Source organism: Anolis carolinensis, unplaced genomic scaffold, assembly GCF_035594765.1.
Source record: "Anolis carolinensis isolate JA03-04 unplaced genomic scaffold, rAnoCar3.1.pri scaffold_9, whole genome shotgun sequence".
In the NCBI taxonomy this organism is placed as follows: Eukaryota; Metazoa; Chordata; class Lepidosauria; order Squamata; family Dactyloidae; genus Anolis; species Anolis carolinensis.
The window spans coordinates 7,908,879-7,926,457 of NW_026943820.1; the positions used below are offsets into that span (position 1 = coordinate 7,908,879).

General features: G+C 41.1%; 1 long non-coding RNA gene across 1 annotated transcript in view; it reads right to left on the reverse strand.

Annotated features, from left to right (window-relative positions):
• Nucleotides 1-3,513: 3,513 nt before the first annotated feature.
• The window catches only part of LOC134293626 (uncharacterized), a 38,134-nt gene continuing 24,068 nt past the window's right edge, over nt 3,514-17,579 (reverse strand). The window contains exon 3 of the long non-coding RNA XR_010000577.1: nt 3,514-3,638. This is a non-coding gene — a long non-coding RNA (uncharacterized LOC134293626). The remainder of the gene's footprint in view (nt 3,639-17,579) is intronic.

Sequence of the window (17,579 nt, forward strand, 5' to 3'; positions counted from 1 at the left end):
GAATATAAATACTGTAAATAATAATAATAAATAATAATAATAAAATAGGTTACCCAATTAGACATCTGGCAAAACATAAATATTGGTGAGCAAGTAACTCGTATCTTACTCTTAGCAATAATGTTACGCATGCAAAAGAAGGTGATGCATTGGGGAGGGGGCGGGGAACGGACCTTTGGTGTACAAAGGGGAAGTGGGCAGTAAAGGGATAGAGAAGAAAAGTCCCATCAAAACTAGATTAAAATAACATCAAAGAATGAAAATAAGTGAATTCAGAGTTTAACTATGAAACTCTCTTTCCTGCTGTGTATCTAGATACTGCAGGAGCCTCAAAGCCATGATTAGCTTAGACACCAAAGGCCGAACGGCACTGTAGATCAGCTCACACAGTTATAGATGACATCAAAGCAAATTCCATGCGAAGGACAAGGGCAGGCGGTATACAGCGCCACATGCGCCTCAATCAACACAGCCAGTGGGGTGTCCTCCGAGCGGCTGCTTTGGAAAAAGACGAAGAAGAAGAAGAAGAAGAAGAAGAAACAGCCCACAACAAGAATTGCTTGCTTTTTCCGAGTTTGCACCATTGTCCCAAACGATGAACAGAACTCCGTGGGATGCTGCCGAAGGGGTGTTGCTGCCGGACAATTGCACCTTGCTCAAGGAAAGCCATTTGTGTATTAAAGAATCATAGAATCATAGAATCATAGAATAGTAGAGTTGGAAGAGACCTCATGGGCCATCCAGTCCAACCCCCTGCCAAGAAGCAGGAAATCGCATTCAAAGCACCCCCGACAGATGGCCATCCAGCCTCTGCTTCAAAGCCTCCAAGGAAGGAGCCTCCACCACGGCCCGGGGGAGAGAGTTCCACTGCCGAACAGCCTTTCTCACAGTGAGGAAGTTCTTCCTGATGTTCAGGTGGAATCTCCTTTCCTGTAGTTTGAAGCCCTTGTTCCGTGTCCTAGTCTGCAGGGCAGCAGAAAACAAGCTTGCTCCCTCCTCCCTATGACTTCCCTTCACGTATTTGTACATGGCTATCATGTCTCCTCTCAGCCTTCTCTTCTGCAGGCTAAACATGCCCAGTTCTTTAAGCCGCTCCTCATAGGGCTTGTTTTCCAGACCTTTGATCATTTTAGTCGCCCTCCTCTGGACGCTTTCCAGCTTGTCAACATCTCCCTTCAACTGTGGTGCCCAAAATTGGACACAGTGTGATTCCTTGTGTGGTCTCACCAAGGCAGAATAGAGGGGGAGCATAACTTCTCTGGATCTAGACGCTATTCCCCTATTGATGCAGGCCAGAATCCCATTGGCTTTTTTAGCAGCCGCATCACATTGTTGGCTCATGTTTAACTTGTTGTCCACAAGGACTCCAAGGTCTTTTTCGCACCCACTGCTGTCAAGCCAGGCATCGTCCCCCATTCTGTATCTTTGATTTCCATTTTTTTCTGCCGAAATGAAGTATCTTGCATTTGTCCCAGTTGAACTTCATTTTGTTAGTTTCGGCCCATCTCTCTAGTCTGTCAAGATCGTTTTGAATTCTGCTCCTGTCTTCTGGAGTGTTGGCTCTCCCTCCCAGTTGGGTGTCGTCTGCAAACTTGATGATCGTGCCTTCTAACCCTTCGTCTAAGTCGTTAATAAAGATGTTGAACAGAACCGGGCCCAGGACGGAGCCCTGCGGCACTCCACTTGTCACTTCTTTCCATGATGAAGACGACGCATTGGTGAGCACCCTTTGGGTTCGTTCGCTTAGCCAATTACAGATCCACCTAACCGTAGTTTTGTCTAGCCCACATTTTACTAGTTTGTTTGCCAGAAGGTTGTGGGGGACTTTGTAGAAGGCCTTACTGAAATCTAGATATGCTACATCCACGGCATTCCCTGTATCGACCCAACTCGTAACTCTATCGAAAAAAGAGATCAGATTAGTCTGGCATGACTTGTTTTTGGTAAATCCGTTTTGACTATTAGCAATGACCGCATTTGTTTCTAAGTGTTCGCAGACCACTTCCTTAATGATCTTTTCCAGAATCTTGCCTGGTATCGATGTGAGGCTGACCGGATGGTAATTGTTTGGGTCGTTCTTTTTTCCCTTCTTGAAGAAGGACACAATTGTAGCAATTCATGGCTTCCACTCCAGTGGGGTAGCGAATCCATTCCAGGTTTGAAGTCCCAACTTGAAAGGAGTTGTCCAAGGTACTGAATTGGGCCTGGAAACAAGATTAATTCAGCACCTTGGAGACCTCCTTTAAAGTGGAGATGGGACCTCAAAATGGGTTTGCCATCCTCATGTCTGCTTCCACGAGTGTGACACTTTAGGAGCGGATGACAAAATGAGACAACAGAGGATTAATCAGATATTTCCCTGCCAAATCAGGACAGTTGGAGAGTGTGGGGAAAACTCTAGATTTGCCATGATGGTCCTTTTCTTTTGTAATTTTGGATTCCTTGTTACAAAACGACCTCCTTCTAGCAACAGGATTTGCGGAAGAGTAAGCGGCAGGCTCTGGGGAGATGAGATATGAGCTTTAAAAGCAATTTTGGGGTATTTAGGTAAAGGTAAAGGTAAAGTCCAGACATGACTGGACTTAACGTCAGGGGTGTTGGGAAATCATCCTGGACTACTCAAGTCCAAATGTAGTTAGATAGATGATAGAGTTAGATTGAGGGAATCCTATCCCTGTTTCCAAAGCATGCCTAGACAGGCTTTACTGTGTTTCACTCTATCCTGTTTACGTCACATCCCTTACTTTGAAGTTAGTAGAAATGTGACTCTCCAGGGACACTAACTTCCCATTGGTCAGAATGTCTTTTATGGCCCCAATAAACTGGACCATGAGGTTGGAACCATTTTGGTTCTCTCTTCTCCCTTTGTTCTTCAAGCTAACAAGAAGCATCCTGCCATATCTCCTGGCAAGATGTAACTATTTAGATGTTTGTTATTTTTTCCTTTCTTATTTTTCCTTAGAAACCAGTCTATAGTAATCTAGACAGCTCCCAAGCCTTTCTATCTACAATGGAGTTCTTTTTACCTGAATAAATATTTTTGAACTTTTATTGAGACTCTGCAGTCCATTGCAATCCTAAAAGGCTTCTCTTGCTCGCCAGTGTAAGTAACTGTTGCATTTGAAAGCTTTGCTTTTTGCTACTCTGCTGCATTTTGGTGGAATCTCCCCCATGGAGGGTTAAATTGAGTCTAACCGCTCAGAGATTACCACAACAAGGGGAAACTTTTACCTTTACCTTTACCTTTAAAGGTAAAGGTTTCCCCTGACATTAAGTCCAGTCGTGTCCGACTCTGAGGGTTGGTGCTCATCTCTATTTCTAAGCCGAAGTGCCAGCGTTGACCGCAGACACCTCCAAGATCACGTGGCCAGCATGATCTGCATGGAGCGCTGTTAGCTTGCCGTTGGAGGGGTGTAGTGTTCCCTCACTTATTGCGGGGGTTAGGTTTCAGGACCACCCGCAATAAGTGAAAATCCACAAAGTAGGGATGCCATATATTTATACATTATTCTAGTAGTTATGCACTATTTTAAGTCTTTATGAGCCAATCATGTGTTGATAAATTGCCTCCTTCTCCTTCCGTTGCCGCTTCGGCTTCTTTTCTCTCCCTTTGGCTTCTCCTTCCTCTCTTCCTTAGGCTGTAAATTGTAATTTTTTATGATTTATATTATTATTTTAGAGTTTATTGAAAAACCACAAAACAGCGAATCCGCAAAAAGCGTATCTATTGATCTACTCACATTTGCATGTTTTCAAACTACTAGGTTGGCAGAAGCTGGGGCTAACAGCGGGCGCTCATTCCACTTCCCTGATTCGAACCTGTGACCTTTCAGTCTGCAAGTTCAGCAGCTTAGCGCTTTAACACTGTGCCACCGGTATTTACTGTATTTTAATTAGGGTTTTACCCCACTGTTATTATTTAATCGTTTTTTTTTTAACTTTTGCATTACTCTTTTTAAACTTGTCTAGTGTGGATTGTTATGGATCCCCCAGTGCTAAACTGCTGAACTGCTGAACTTGCTGACCTAAAGGTCGGCGGTTCAAATCCATGGAGCGGGGTGAGCTCCCACTGTTAGCCCCAGCCTCTGCCAACTTAGCTGTTAGAAAACATGCAAATGTGAGTAGATCAAATAGGTACCACTCGGGCGGGAAGGTAATGGTGCTCCATGCAGTCATGCCAGCCACATGACCTAGGAGGTGTCTATGGACAATGCCGGCTCTTTGGCTTAGAAATGGAGATGACACCAATCCCCAGAGTCAGACACAACTAGGTTTAATGTCAAGGGAAAACCTTTACATTTACCTTAGTTTAGATTGTTAGCCGCCTTGAGTCCCATGGGGAGAAAGGCAGGGTATTAATAAAGATAATAATAGTAATAATAATGAAAATAAGAGGTTAATTATTATTATCACTATGCTTATTTATATCCTGTTTTTTTCCTTCCATATGGAGACTCAAAGCAGCTCACAACTAAAAAACATTTCAATACAACTTTAAATATGTATATATACAAATATTGAAACAATATTAAACAACATTAATATTAAAGCACTCCAGGTTAAAGCAATAACAGCATATAATAAAAGCATATATGTAGTTGTAGTTATGACAGGTTTTATGAGTCCCAGATTTGCAGGACTGTTGTACAACCTCATCTGGGTAGCAGGGTGACATACAAGAAATGAAGGAATGAAAGCTAAAGAAATAACAGGCTGGGTTGTTGTATGTCTTTCGGGCTGTGTGGCCATGTTCCAGAAGTATTCTCTCCTGACGTTTCGCCCACATCTATGGCAGGCATCCTCAGAGGCTATGAGGTATGGATAAACAGAGAAATCAGCCATAGCAGAGCATTTGATGAACCAGCCTGGACACAGTATATTATTTGAGAACACAGAAATGCTGGACCACTCCAACAACTATCATGTCAGACTACACAGAGAAGCCATTGAAATCCACAAGCATGTGGACAACTTCAACAGAAAAGAAGAAACCATGAAAATGAACAAAATCTGGCTACCAGTATTAAAAATCTCTAAAATCAAAACAGTGGATGGGAACCAACACTCTGAGGGCAGAGGATAGCTAATGACTGAACAAAGGATCCCCCCAGGCAAGAGACAAAAACCTTTCCAATGCTAATTAGGGTGATTAACTGAAACATTAATGCTGGCTTCCCAGTGACAAAGGACTCTTGCCACACCCTGGACTCTACACAGATATATATTCTTTCCTTTCCTTACTTAGTTTATCCATACCTCACAACCTCTGAGGATGCCTGCCATAGATGTGGGCGAAACGTCAGGAGAGAATACTTGGATCAGCATGGATCAGACATAAAGACTTTTAACACTTGGATACTATTTTAAAAGGTTTTTTTCTTCCTCTAGTATTATATATTTTTTTTCTTTGCTTTTGTCTATAGAGATTTGTGAACATAGCATTAAAAACACAGTTGTGATTAATAAATGAAAACGATATGCAGCAAATTTTACTTTCTTTCCCTGAAAAGACCCTCAAATTTCAGAAAGGAGGTAGGAAGAAAATGATTTAGTGGTTAAGATCATTTAGAAAATGATGATAGTAAGTATCACTTAACCTGAATTAAAATATCAAGAAAGATAAGGTGAAGACCTGGCTTTGCGAACAAGCGTTTAATGAATGAATTGTTATGGCTTTAACTCGGTCCGGACTAAGGTTTACGTGCAAGGTTTATGTGGACGAATGGATTAAGTATTTTATTATACTGTTTATTGGATTGTTTTAAATTGATTGTTTTAATTGCTATGTTTATTTTTGTACTGTATACCGGCATCGAATTTGCCAGATTGTGAGCCGCCCTGAGTCCCTTCGGGTGAGAAGGGCGGCATAGAAATGATGGAAATAATAAATAAATAAATAAATAAATAAACATGGCCACACAACCCGAAAGACATACAACAACCCTGTGATCCCGGCCATGAAAGCCTTCGACAACACAAATAACAGGCTGTTCCTTCATTAACTGAGTTTGACCAAGATAGCATTTCAGACCACAATGTCCAGTTAACTAGCCTGAGTAAGTCCTGTTAATTTGGTGACAATGTTTAGTAGGAATAACTACACCAAAACTACACCAAAATGGTTTTGGTAGTAGGTAAGATGACTTTTTTTTTTCAATTTTGTAACGCACCCAAACCCAATTTTCGAAGCCTGAGAAACAAAAGAGGGAGATTTTGTTTCCAGGTGGCCAACCCCGGCTTTGGAATTTTCATAAAACAAGACTTGGTTGGAAACGACACCTGTTTTTCATTTGGCAAAACATCCCAAATGAAGTCAGCGCTCTGCCTGCTCCCATTTCCCCCGCTCCTTCCTCCAAAACCCTTTTGCCCTCTTTGTCCACGATTATTTGTTCCAGTTTTCTCCGCAGGCGCATGTCGTAAAAGGAAAGCCCCGCTTGCATTCATTTCAAATGTTCCACTTTCTTTGAGAAGCAGCACCAGGACTCCTTGGCTGCGCCTTCCTTTGATTTGGCCTCACTGGGAAGGAAATTCCTTGGGAATGAATTCTCATCCCATCATTGAAATACTGTTCTTTCAATACAGCTGCATTCAGTATTGTAGCCATGGATTCCTAACCTAGACTTATGGGTCTGTGTTGTATTCAGGATTCCTTGCTGGGATGTATAGTTCACCTACAATCAAAGCATTCTGAACTCCACCAATGATAAAATTGAACCAAACTTAGCACACAAAACTCCCATGACTAACAGAAAATACTGAAAGGGTCTGATAGGCATTAGCTATATGCACAGATGTCTATTATATACAGCAAAAAGGAAAAAAAAGGAAAAGTATGGTATATAATCTATATATATAAATGAGTGATGGCATCATGGCGACCCACAAAACAACAAAACTATAGGCCCCCCCAACCTCGAAATTTGACAACACAACCCATCATCCATGCCTCTAGGTTGATACAACAAAAAGAAAAGAAAAATAAAGTCCTACTTAGAGGGAGAGCAATAATTGTTTTTATCCAATTGCTGCCACTTAGAAGGCTAGGCTCCGCCCACTTGGTCTCCTAGCAACCCACTCAGCCCAGTGTTAATAAAAGAATAAAAAATAAAATAAATACAAATAATACAATAAAAATAATTAAAAACACTAAAAAATTAATACAATAAAATACTATAACAAAATAACTAAAAATAATACAACAAAATAATAAAATATAATAAATAAAAAAGATAAGTTACAATAAAATTAATTTAAAAAATACAAATAACGTGAAATAAAAATTCCACAACAACTTTTAACCAATACCACCACCACTTTGCCACAGCAACGCGTGGCTGGGCACAGCTAGTATACTACAAAGTAAGTTATAGTTCTATATTTCCTCAAGTGATATAATCACATATATTATGATTGTAATATCAGTTTGTATATTTCAACTGTACAGATAAGTACATATTTCAATGTCCAATTTTAACAAATATAATCTTGATAATGTTCTCAAGGTTTGTAATACTCTTCTTCGAAATCAATCATTCAAAGTAAATCAAAGTTCCATGTCAATAGCAACGACTTAGCACACAAAACTCCCATGACTAACAGAAAATACTAAAAGGGTCTGATGGGCATTAACCTTGAGTTTGGGAGTTGTAGTTCACCTACATCCAGAGAGCACTGTAGATTCCAAACAATGATAGATCTGGACCTAACTTGGCATGAATATTCAATATGCCCAAATGTGAACACTGGTGGAGTTTGGGGGAAATAAACCTTGGCATTTGGGAGTTGTAGTTGCTGGGATTTATAGTTCACCTACAATCAAAGAGCATTCTGAACTCCACCAATGATAGAATTGAACCAAACTTGGCAAACAGAACTCCTATGACTAACAGAAAATACTGAAAGGGTTTGGTGTGCATTAACCTTGAGTTTGGGAGTTGTAGTTCACCTACATCCAGAGAGCACCGTGGACTCAAACAATGATGGATCTGGACCAAACTTGGCACAAGAACTCAATATGCCCCAATGTGAACACTGGTGGAGTTTGAGGGAAATAAACATTGGCATTTCTGAGTTATAGTTGCTGGGATTTATAGTTCACCTACAATCAAAGAGCATTCTGAACTCCACCAATGATAGAATTTAACCAAACTGGTGGGATCACAAACCTGCAAAAGTATTGGAAAATGAGCATGCAAAGATACCGTGGGACTTCCGAATCCAGACTGACAAAGTTCTGGAACACAACACACCAGACATCACAGTTGTGGAAAAGAAAAAGGTTTGGATCATTGATGTTGCCATCCCAGGTGACAGTCGCATTGACGAAAAAGAACAGGAAAAACTCAGCCGCTATCAGGACCTCAAGACTGAACTTCAAAGACTCTGGCAGAAACCAGTACAGGTGGTCCCGGTGGTGATCGGCACACTGGGTGCCGTGCCAAAAGATCTCAGCCGGCACTTGGAAACAATAGGCATTGACAAAATTACGATCTGCCAACTGCAAAAGGCCACCCTACTGGGATCTGCGCACATCATCTGAAAATACATCACACAGTCCTAGACACTTGGGAAGTGTTAATAATTATAACATATTGTATATACATATAATATTCATAATATTATATTGTAATACGATATAATACTAATAGTACGATATAATAATATTAATTATATATATTATATTTTACATGTAATATTACTAATAATATTACAATATATTGATACAGTACAATATAGTAATTTATTACCAGTATTGCACTATGCTAATAATATAATATTGTATGTAAATTTAATTTGTAAGCTGCTCTGAGTCCCCTTCGGGGTGAGAAGGGTGGCATATAAATGTAGCAAATAAATAAATAAATAATTTTGATTTTGTAATACGAAATCCAGCATATCTATCTTGTTTGCTGTATCATACAAAATAATAATAATAATAATAATAATAATAATAATAATAATAATAATAACTTTTTTTTAATATCCCACCACCATCTCCCCGAAGGGACTCGGGGCGGCTTACAAGCGGGACCAAACCCGGTAACAACAGAGTTAAACAACTAAAAACACATTTAAAAACACAATAAACAAATAGCAATCTAATTAAACAAAAACAATGGAGTATAAAAGCATCATTAAAATGAATGGGGTGCTTTGGAAGAAGGGGGTTGGACTGGATGGCCCTTGGGGTCTCTTCCAACTCTTTGATACTTTGAGACCACAAAGGACCCCCTTCACCTGGAGCTGACACTGGGACCAGACTTTACAGCACCCAAAATTAGATTCATTTCCATTTTTGCTGGGACACATTATTCATACTTCTTCTTACCCATTTCTTCTTGAAAGCAGAGTCCACAGGCAGGCTACAAATTAATGCAGCATCTTCGATCTTTCTTTATTTGCTTTGATCTGTTACTAGAAGCTATCTGAGATTTTGGCTTTCATCTAGAAAATGAAATATTATTTGTGGGCTGGTTATTAAAATCTGACTTCATTCATTCCACACTGTGGAGTGAATGAAGTTTGACACCACTTTAACTGCTATGGCTTGATGCTTTGGAGACTTAGGAGTTGGAGTTTTACAAAGTGTTTGGCCTTCTCTGCCAAAGAGTTCTGGTGTCTCAGAAGACTGGAGGAGGGCGAATGTGGTCCCTATCTTCAAGAAGGGAAAAAAGAATGACCCAAACAATTACCGTCCGGTCAGCCTCACATCGATACCAGGCAAGATTCTGGAAAAGATCATTAAGGAAGTGGTCTGCAAACACTTAGAAACAAATGCGGTCATTGCTAATAGTCAACACGGATTTACCAAAAACAAGTCATGCCAGACTAATCTGATCTCTTTTTTCAACAGAGTTACGAGTTGGGTCGATACAGGGAATGCTGTGGATGTAGCGTACCTGGATTTCAGTAAGGCCTTCGACAAAGTCCCCCACGACCTTCTGGCAAACAAACTAGTAAAATGTGGGCTAGACAAAACGGTTAGGTGGATCTGTAATTGGCTAAGCGAACGAACCCAAAGGGTGCTCACCAATGCGTCGTCTTCATCATGGAAAGAAGTGACAAGTGGAGTGCCGCAGGGCTCCGTCCTGGGCCCGGTTCTGTTCAACATCTTTATTAACGACTTAGACTTGGAGGCTTTTAAGCAGAGGCTTTTAAGCAGAGGCTGGATGGCCATCTGTCGGGGGTGCTTTGAATGCGATTTCCTGCTTCTTGGCAGGGGGTTGGACTGGATGGCCCATGAGGTCTCTTCCAACTCTACTATTCTATGATTCTAGACGAAGGGTTAGAAGGCACGATCATCAAGTTTGCAGACGACACCAAATTGGGAGGGATAGCTAACACTCCAGAAGACAGGAGCAGAATTCAAAACGATCTTGACAGACTAGAGAGATGGGCCGAAACTAACAAAATGAAGTTCAACAGGGACAAATGCAAGATACTTCACTTTGGCAGAAAAAATGGAAATCAAAGATACAGAATGGGGGACGATGCCTGGCTTGACAGCAGTGTGTGCGAAAAAGACCTTGGAGTCCTTGTGGACAACAAGTTAAACATGAGCCAACAATGTGATGCGGCTGCTAAGAAAGCCAATGGGATTCTGGCCTGCATCAATAGGGGAATAGCGTCTAGATCCAGGGAAGTCCTGCTCCCCCTCTATTCTGCCTTGGTCAGACCACACCTGGAATCACACTGTGTCCAATTTTGGGCACCACAGTTGAAGGGAAATGTTGACAAGCTGGAAAGCGTCCAGAGGAGGGCGACTAAAATGATTAAGGGTCTGGAGAACAAGCCCTATGAGGAGTGGCTTAAAGAGCTGGACATGTTTAGCCTGCAGAAGAGAAGGCTGAGAGGAGACATGATAGCCATGTACAAATACGTGAAGGGAAGTCATAGGGAGGAGGGAGCAAGCTTGTTTTCTGCTGCCCTGCAGACTAGGACACGGAACAATGGCTTCAAACTACAGGAAAGGAGATTCCACCTGAACATCAGGAAGAACTTCCTCACTGTGAGAAGGGCTGTTCGACAGTGGAACTCTCTGCCCCGGACTGTGGTGGAGGCTCCTTCTTTGGAGGCTTTTAAACAGAGGCTGGATGGCCATCTGTCGGGGGTGCTTTGAATGAGATTTCCTGCTTCTTGGCAGGGGGTTGGACTGAATGGCCCATGAGGTCTCTTCCAACTCTACTATTCTATGAGTCTATGAACTGCAACTCCCAGGATTCCATAGCATTGAGCCCTGGCAGTTAAAATTGTGTCAAACTGCATCAATAGTGCCATTTCTGCAGGGATACAAAACTCCCCCAACCCGTCGTAATCTCTATTCTTTGAGCCGCTAGATTGAGATCTCACATGTAAACATACAAATGCAAAAAATAAGACACGACGAGAAATGCACGGAACATGCATCGCCCAATCCAGTGCTCAAAGGCCAGGGAGATTTATATTCCTTCCTTTGTAAAAGGGATTAATCTACAGCGGAGAATGTTTGGCCACGAATACCAAGCCAAGCCATTTCCTTCCCAGAACATGCTTTTGGCATCATCCATTGCTTGCTATTTGCTGAAGCTGACTGTGTGCCAAACCCTAACATCTTTACATATTTCTGACTTGGGAGAAACTCCAATCGCCATGGATGGAAGTTATGCCCAAACAAACACTTCGGAACAAGCCCAAAGCCTTGTGCAAAGCTGAATTAAAACACACCCTTATTGTTTTGGTCTTTAAAAATTAGCTCCCTCTGTAATGCTAAAATGTCCATATCATATTATCTATTCAGCTTATCTACATGCTCTGGTCATATTATTTCTGAATTGTTTTAAATGTTCCAACCTGTTGTGAATCACTTTGGAGGCCCTTGTATTTAGGACAAAATGTATTTAATTACTTAGCCCAAGGATGATGACCCTCCAAATTTAGTGTGGTGGATGTATAGGTGGGTATGGATACATATTCTTGACCCACATGTTATTTCAAAGTGAGGACATTGGTTTCCAAGTGGAAGGGGGTCCTGGTTAGGGTTGATTTTATGTGCCTTCCTCTTGGCACATTTCTCCCTTTTGCCTTCCATTCATGTCTCTTTGAATTCCACAGCACTGCTGGTCACAGCTGACCTCCAGTTAGAGTGCTGAAGGGCCAGAGCTTCCAGTTCTCAGTGTCTATGCCACATCTTTAAAACTCTTTTCCTGTCCACCAACATTACATTTCCCATTCTTGATTTGGGAGTATAACAACAATAGGACACAATGTAAAAGTACTTGGAATAAAGAAATACGTCAGGTGGAACTACAGCAGAATCAAACGGATTTAATTTATGTAGTGTGAACGTGCCCCAAATTTTGAAGCACCAGAAACTAAGGAGGAAAAAAAATCTGCAAAGTAAATTTAGACTTTGACATTTTCATAAAACAAAATGAATATTTGGATTGTGTCTGGTGTAGGATTTTGGGAGCTCTCGAGAAAAACTGAGTGAGAAGATGAAGAGAAAACTAAAGCCATGGAAGGAAGGAATGCCAAAATGAGACAAAACAAAAGGTCTGTTCATGAATGGAATTTGACCAATGAGTCCCATCTAAATCATCTGGATTTTCTGTGCTATTGACTATCCTAAATCTTGTCTGTTTTGATTGTGTTTGTTTCAACCTCCTTCCATAGGAGCATCTTTGAGCATCGCCGAGTCACTCAAAAGCTTCCCAACTTGGATGTGAGTTCAACTGGCATGAGACCTCTCCGAGAAATCAATTCATAAACAAAGGTTAACTCTGTTTTTTGGAGTAGTCAGTGCTGGCATGGATGTCATCAGAAAGGGCGGTTTATGCACATGATGTGGGAATGTGAATATGTACAATATTTTTGGCAGACTATACAAAATGAGTCGAATCAAATACTAGGAAATGAGTGGGTCATAACAAAGGAAATAGCGATATTAGGGAAAAGAGAGGAAATGGGAAATAAAAGGGAAATACAGTAGAGCCTCACTTATCCAACACTCACTTATCCAACGTTCTGGATTATCCAATGCATTTTTGTAGTCAATGTTTTCAATATATCGTGATATTTTGGTGTGCAATTCGTAAATACAGTAATTACTATGTAGCATTACTGCATATTGAACTACCTTTTCTGCCAAATTTGTTGTATAACATGATGTTTTGGTGCTTAATTTGTAAAATCATAATGTAATTTTATGTTTAATAGGCTTTTTTCTTAATCCCTCCTTATTATCCAAGATTTTCGCTTATCCAACCTTCTGCCGGCCCGTTTATCTTGGATAAGTGAGACTCTACTGTATTACATTTCTTATTTTACTCTATCATTATTATTAATACATTTATTATTTCACTCTGATCTTATTATTGTTATTACATTTATTATTTTACTCTATTATTATGAAAAGGATACCTAAGAGTATATATGGTAAATTACAAGTTTAAAACATAGCAAAACAATTATTTAAAATATCTGAAAAGGAATGCACGGCCATATCAATTACAGTGCAAACGTGGAACTAACAGAATGATTGGATGCCTTAAAACAAAAGAAGAGGACGGTGCAAGTAAGTGAGAAGATAAAGAGAAAACTAAAACCATGGAATGCCAAAGCAAGACAAGACAAAAGATCCGTTCATGAATGGAATTTGACCAATGAGTTCCATCTAAATCATCTGGACAAGACACACTGGATTTTCTGTGCTATTGACTATCCTAAATCTTGTCTGTTTTGATTGTGTTTGTTCCATCCTCCTTCCATAGGTATGGCTTCACTGGGAGCATCTTTGAGCATCGCCTGGTCACTCAAAAGCTTCCCAACTTGGATGTGAGTTTTATTGTGTTTTAGCGTATTGTTTATTGCTTGTTGTTTATACTGTTTTAATTGTTTTTAATTTGCCTTTTGTTTTGTATTGTTATATTGTGTGTTGAGGCCTTGGCCTTTGTAAGCCGCATCGAGTCCTTCGGGAGATGCTAGCGGGGTACAAATAAAGTTTAATAATAATAATAATAATAATAATAATAATAATAATAATAATAATAATGTGAGTTCAATTGGCATGAGACCTCCTGGAGAAATCAATTCATAAACCAAGGTTAACACGGCTCTGTCCTCTCCTCCTCTTCCATCCCCTTCCATTTCTCCGACATCTCCATCCATCCCACCCTTATGTTTTTACTTATTGGGTTTGAGCAATTTATTTTTCTTCAGAGAAAGAGAAGGCAGGAAGATAATGACATGAAAACTGCTCAAGTGCTATTTATATAGGTCTTTATCTCCCTCGATCGGTTCACATGGGGAGAACTTGAAGCCCGATATTCCGGCTCTGTCCCTCCCTCCACCCTTTCTGCTTGCACAATGTTGAAGGCACAAGGAGGGCCTTTTGATTTCAAGTGTCTGTTCCGCATATCTAATTATTCCTTTATGATATTCATCTTGAGGTTTCGAGAGGAAGGTTAAAATTGCAACCTTGTTTTACGGCTGTTTTTATAGTTAACTCTGTTCCTTCACTATTTGATAGACCTTTTCCCCGAGCTGCTATTTCTGAACAGCTCCACTATAATATTGGCAAAGAGGCCAAGCTGTTATGTTTTTTTTCCCCCTCCTCCTTTTTCTGATCTCGCTGCCAGGGAACTCTAGAATTTCTACCTTTCTCCCCCTCCATTTTCGTTCCTTTTGAAATACGATACAATGGAATCCGTGCGTACTAAAGAAAGGATTGGGAGCATGGCCATTGGGTAGGATTACATCCAAGTCTAGTTCAGGTCAGCTTTGGCATCACTTCGCAAAGATCTAAAAGCCACTTTGGACATGGACTTACCACGTCGACATCCATGGGTCGGTTCGGGGAACATCCTCCCCATCACGAAAAATCAAAAACACCCAGTAAATGTGTGTCCAAGTGCGCCCCATGTAATTACTTCATTTCCATGGCTCAATGGAGTTTGATGTCTGGAGAAACCGTTTGTAGCAAGCCAAGGGATTATGATGTCTTCATTCCATGGGCCTTGCCAGGAGTCCAGACCATTCCAAGAAGTTTGTTGCTCTGTTTACATAAAAGACGTTTCAAGATCCCTGTCTCCCTGTCAAATATGAAGTCTGAGGCCATTTTCATAAACCAGAAAAACAATGCAAACTAAGAATGAAAACAGAGCTGGAATCCTGCATCGGAAGACATATGTCTGGCATTCAGCGATGTCTCCATAGCTAACTCTCCCAGTGCAAACCAACCCAAACTCAGCTTTTAAGGGTTGTCCCTTCCAACACAACTATTTCTATCTTGTTGAGGGGTGGAAGAGATCTCTGGAGATCCATGCAGCTACGAGGGTTGAATGAAAAGTAATGCCTCTACCTTCGTAACTCCTCAACAGATGGCAGTCCTGGTATGTGGCAGGTAGCGGCTTGTTCAGTAGACTCTCCTCTACAGTTCCATTTGGTGGGAAGCCTTAGCACTGAACGGTTGTGTTGTTAAGTGCGAAGTATGGAATCCTGCACAGACGGTTGTCAATATGACTTAAGCAACGTGCAGTCATTGGATTCTTCACAGCAGAAGGTGTCACCCCGAAGGAGATTCACCAGAGAATAGTAAAGGTAAAGGTTTCCCCTGATGTTAAGTCCAGTCATGTCTGACTCTGGGGGTTGGTGCTCATCTCCATTTCTAAGCCGAAGAGCCGGCGTTGTCCGTAGACACCTCCAAGGTCATGTGGCCGACATGACTGCATCGAGTGCCATTACCTTCCTGCCGGAGTGGTACCTATTGATCTACTTATATTGGCATGTTTTTGAACTGCTAGGTTGGCAGAAGCTGGAGCTAACACCGGGCGCTCACTCCGCTCCGGGGATTTGAACCTGGGACCTTTCGGTCTGCAAGTTCAACAGCTCAGTGCTTTAACACACTTTGCCACCGGGGCTCCTTATCAGGGAATGCAAGCTGTTTATGGGGATTGTGTTGATGTGAGTACTGTGCGTTGTTGGGCAGATTTAAAGTTTAAAGATGTTGAGATGGGAACATCTGACTTGCATGGCAAACAAAGAGTTGGACATCCTGTGACAGCAACCACCGAGTTTCACAAGCAAAAGGTTGACAGATTGATTCAGGATGATTGTTGTATCACTCAGAGAGAAATTTCAAGCATAATCAGCATTTCACAAGAACGTGTGGGTCACATTATTGCTTTGCTTGTCTATCGGAAGATCTGTGCACGATGGGTCCTGTGAGACGCCGGTTGCGGAAACAGAGTGTCGATTTCTTCCGTGACAGCTTCAGAAAACTTGTTCATTGTTGGCAGAAATGTATCCAATTGTCTGGTGATTATATGGAAAAGTGAATAATAGTAGTTAAAGAGCACATTCTAAGGATTATTTCTGCATTTGATTTATTAAAATATTCCCATCCAAACTCTGTAGCTGGATGCAATGTGAGAGGCAGTTGCAGGAATGTCATTGGGAGGTCCCCATGGATGACATCCTTGCAATGTATCTGGCTGCAGATGCATCTCATCTGATGCTGAAAATTCTGTGCTGGTGGATCTTAAGAGGTGAGTTTGGGATCAAATTAATAATAATAATAATAATAATAATAATAATAATAATAATAATAATAATAACTTTAATCTTATACCCCGCCCCATCTCCCCGAAGGGACTCGGGGCGGCTTACATGGGGCAATGTCCGGACGCAACAGTAGAAAATCAAAGCAAAAACAATAAACAGATCAGCCAAATTGGGTTGTTGCCTGGTTGGTAAAGAATACTGAGTTGTGTGATGACCACATTGTAAATTACCCATATGTGAAACGGCTTATTATGGGATATATGGCTTCATAGAGCAGGTTTTGAATCTCCACCAGTTGATGAAGTTCACTGGCTTTAGGTGAGTCATGGTCTCTCAGTCTCAGAAAAAGGCGATGGCGAACTCTCTTTGAACCAATTTTGCCAAGACAACGCAGTGATAGTTTCATAGGGTGACTTGAACGCACACAACAAGTTCCTTAAGTTATATTGTATGCACAAAACCCACATGGGACACAATAATTTCTACAGGCATGGTTCAGCTAGTCAGGTTTTCACCAGGTTTACGGGGCATGTTTTGGTTGGTTTTATGTAAAGTATGTGGTGAACATGGTAACCTTGGTGGAGCATTCCAATAATTAACAATCATATGACAAAAAATATTGGTGTCTTGGTTTTGAAGTTTGTCTGTAGGGTTATTTGAGGCACTGATTCAGAAAATTGCATTGGATAGACTGCATCAGTTGTAGTTTATTAGATACGATTATCATGATAGGAGCCAGGGTGGCACAGTACGTTAAACCATAGAGTTGCTGAACTAGCTGACTGAAAGGTTGGCGGTTCAAATCCGGGGAGTGGAGTGAGCTCCCGCTGTTAGCCCCAGCTTCTTCCAACCTAGCAGTTTGAAAACATGCAAATGTGAGTAGATCAATAGGTACCACTCTGGTGGGAAGGTAACGGTGCTCCATGCAGTCATGCCAGTGGCCACATGACCTAGGAGGTGTCTATGGACATCGCCAGCTCTTCGGCTCAGAAATGGAGATGATACGACTGGACTTAATGTCAGGGAAACCTTTACCTTAT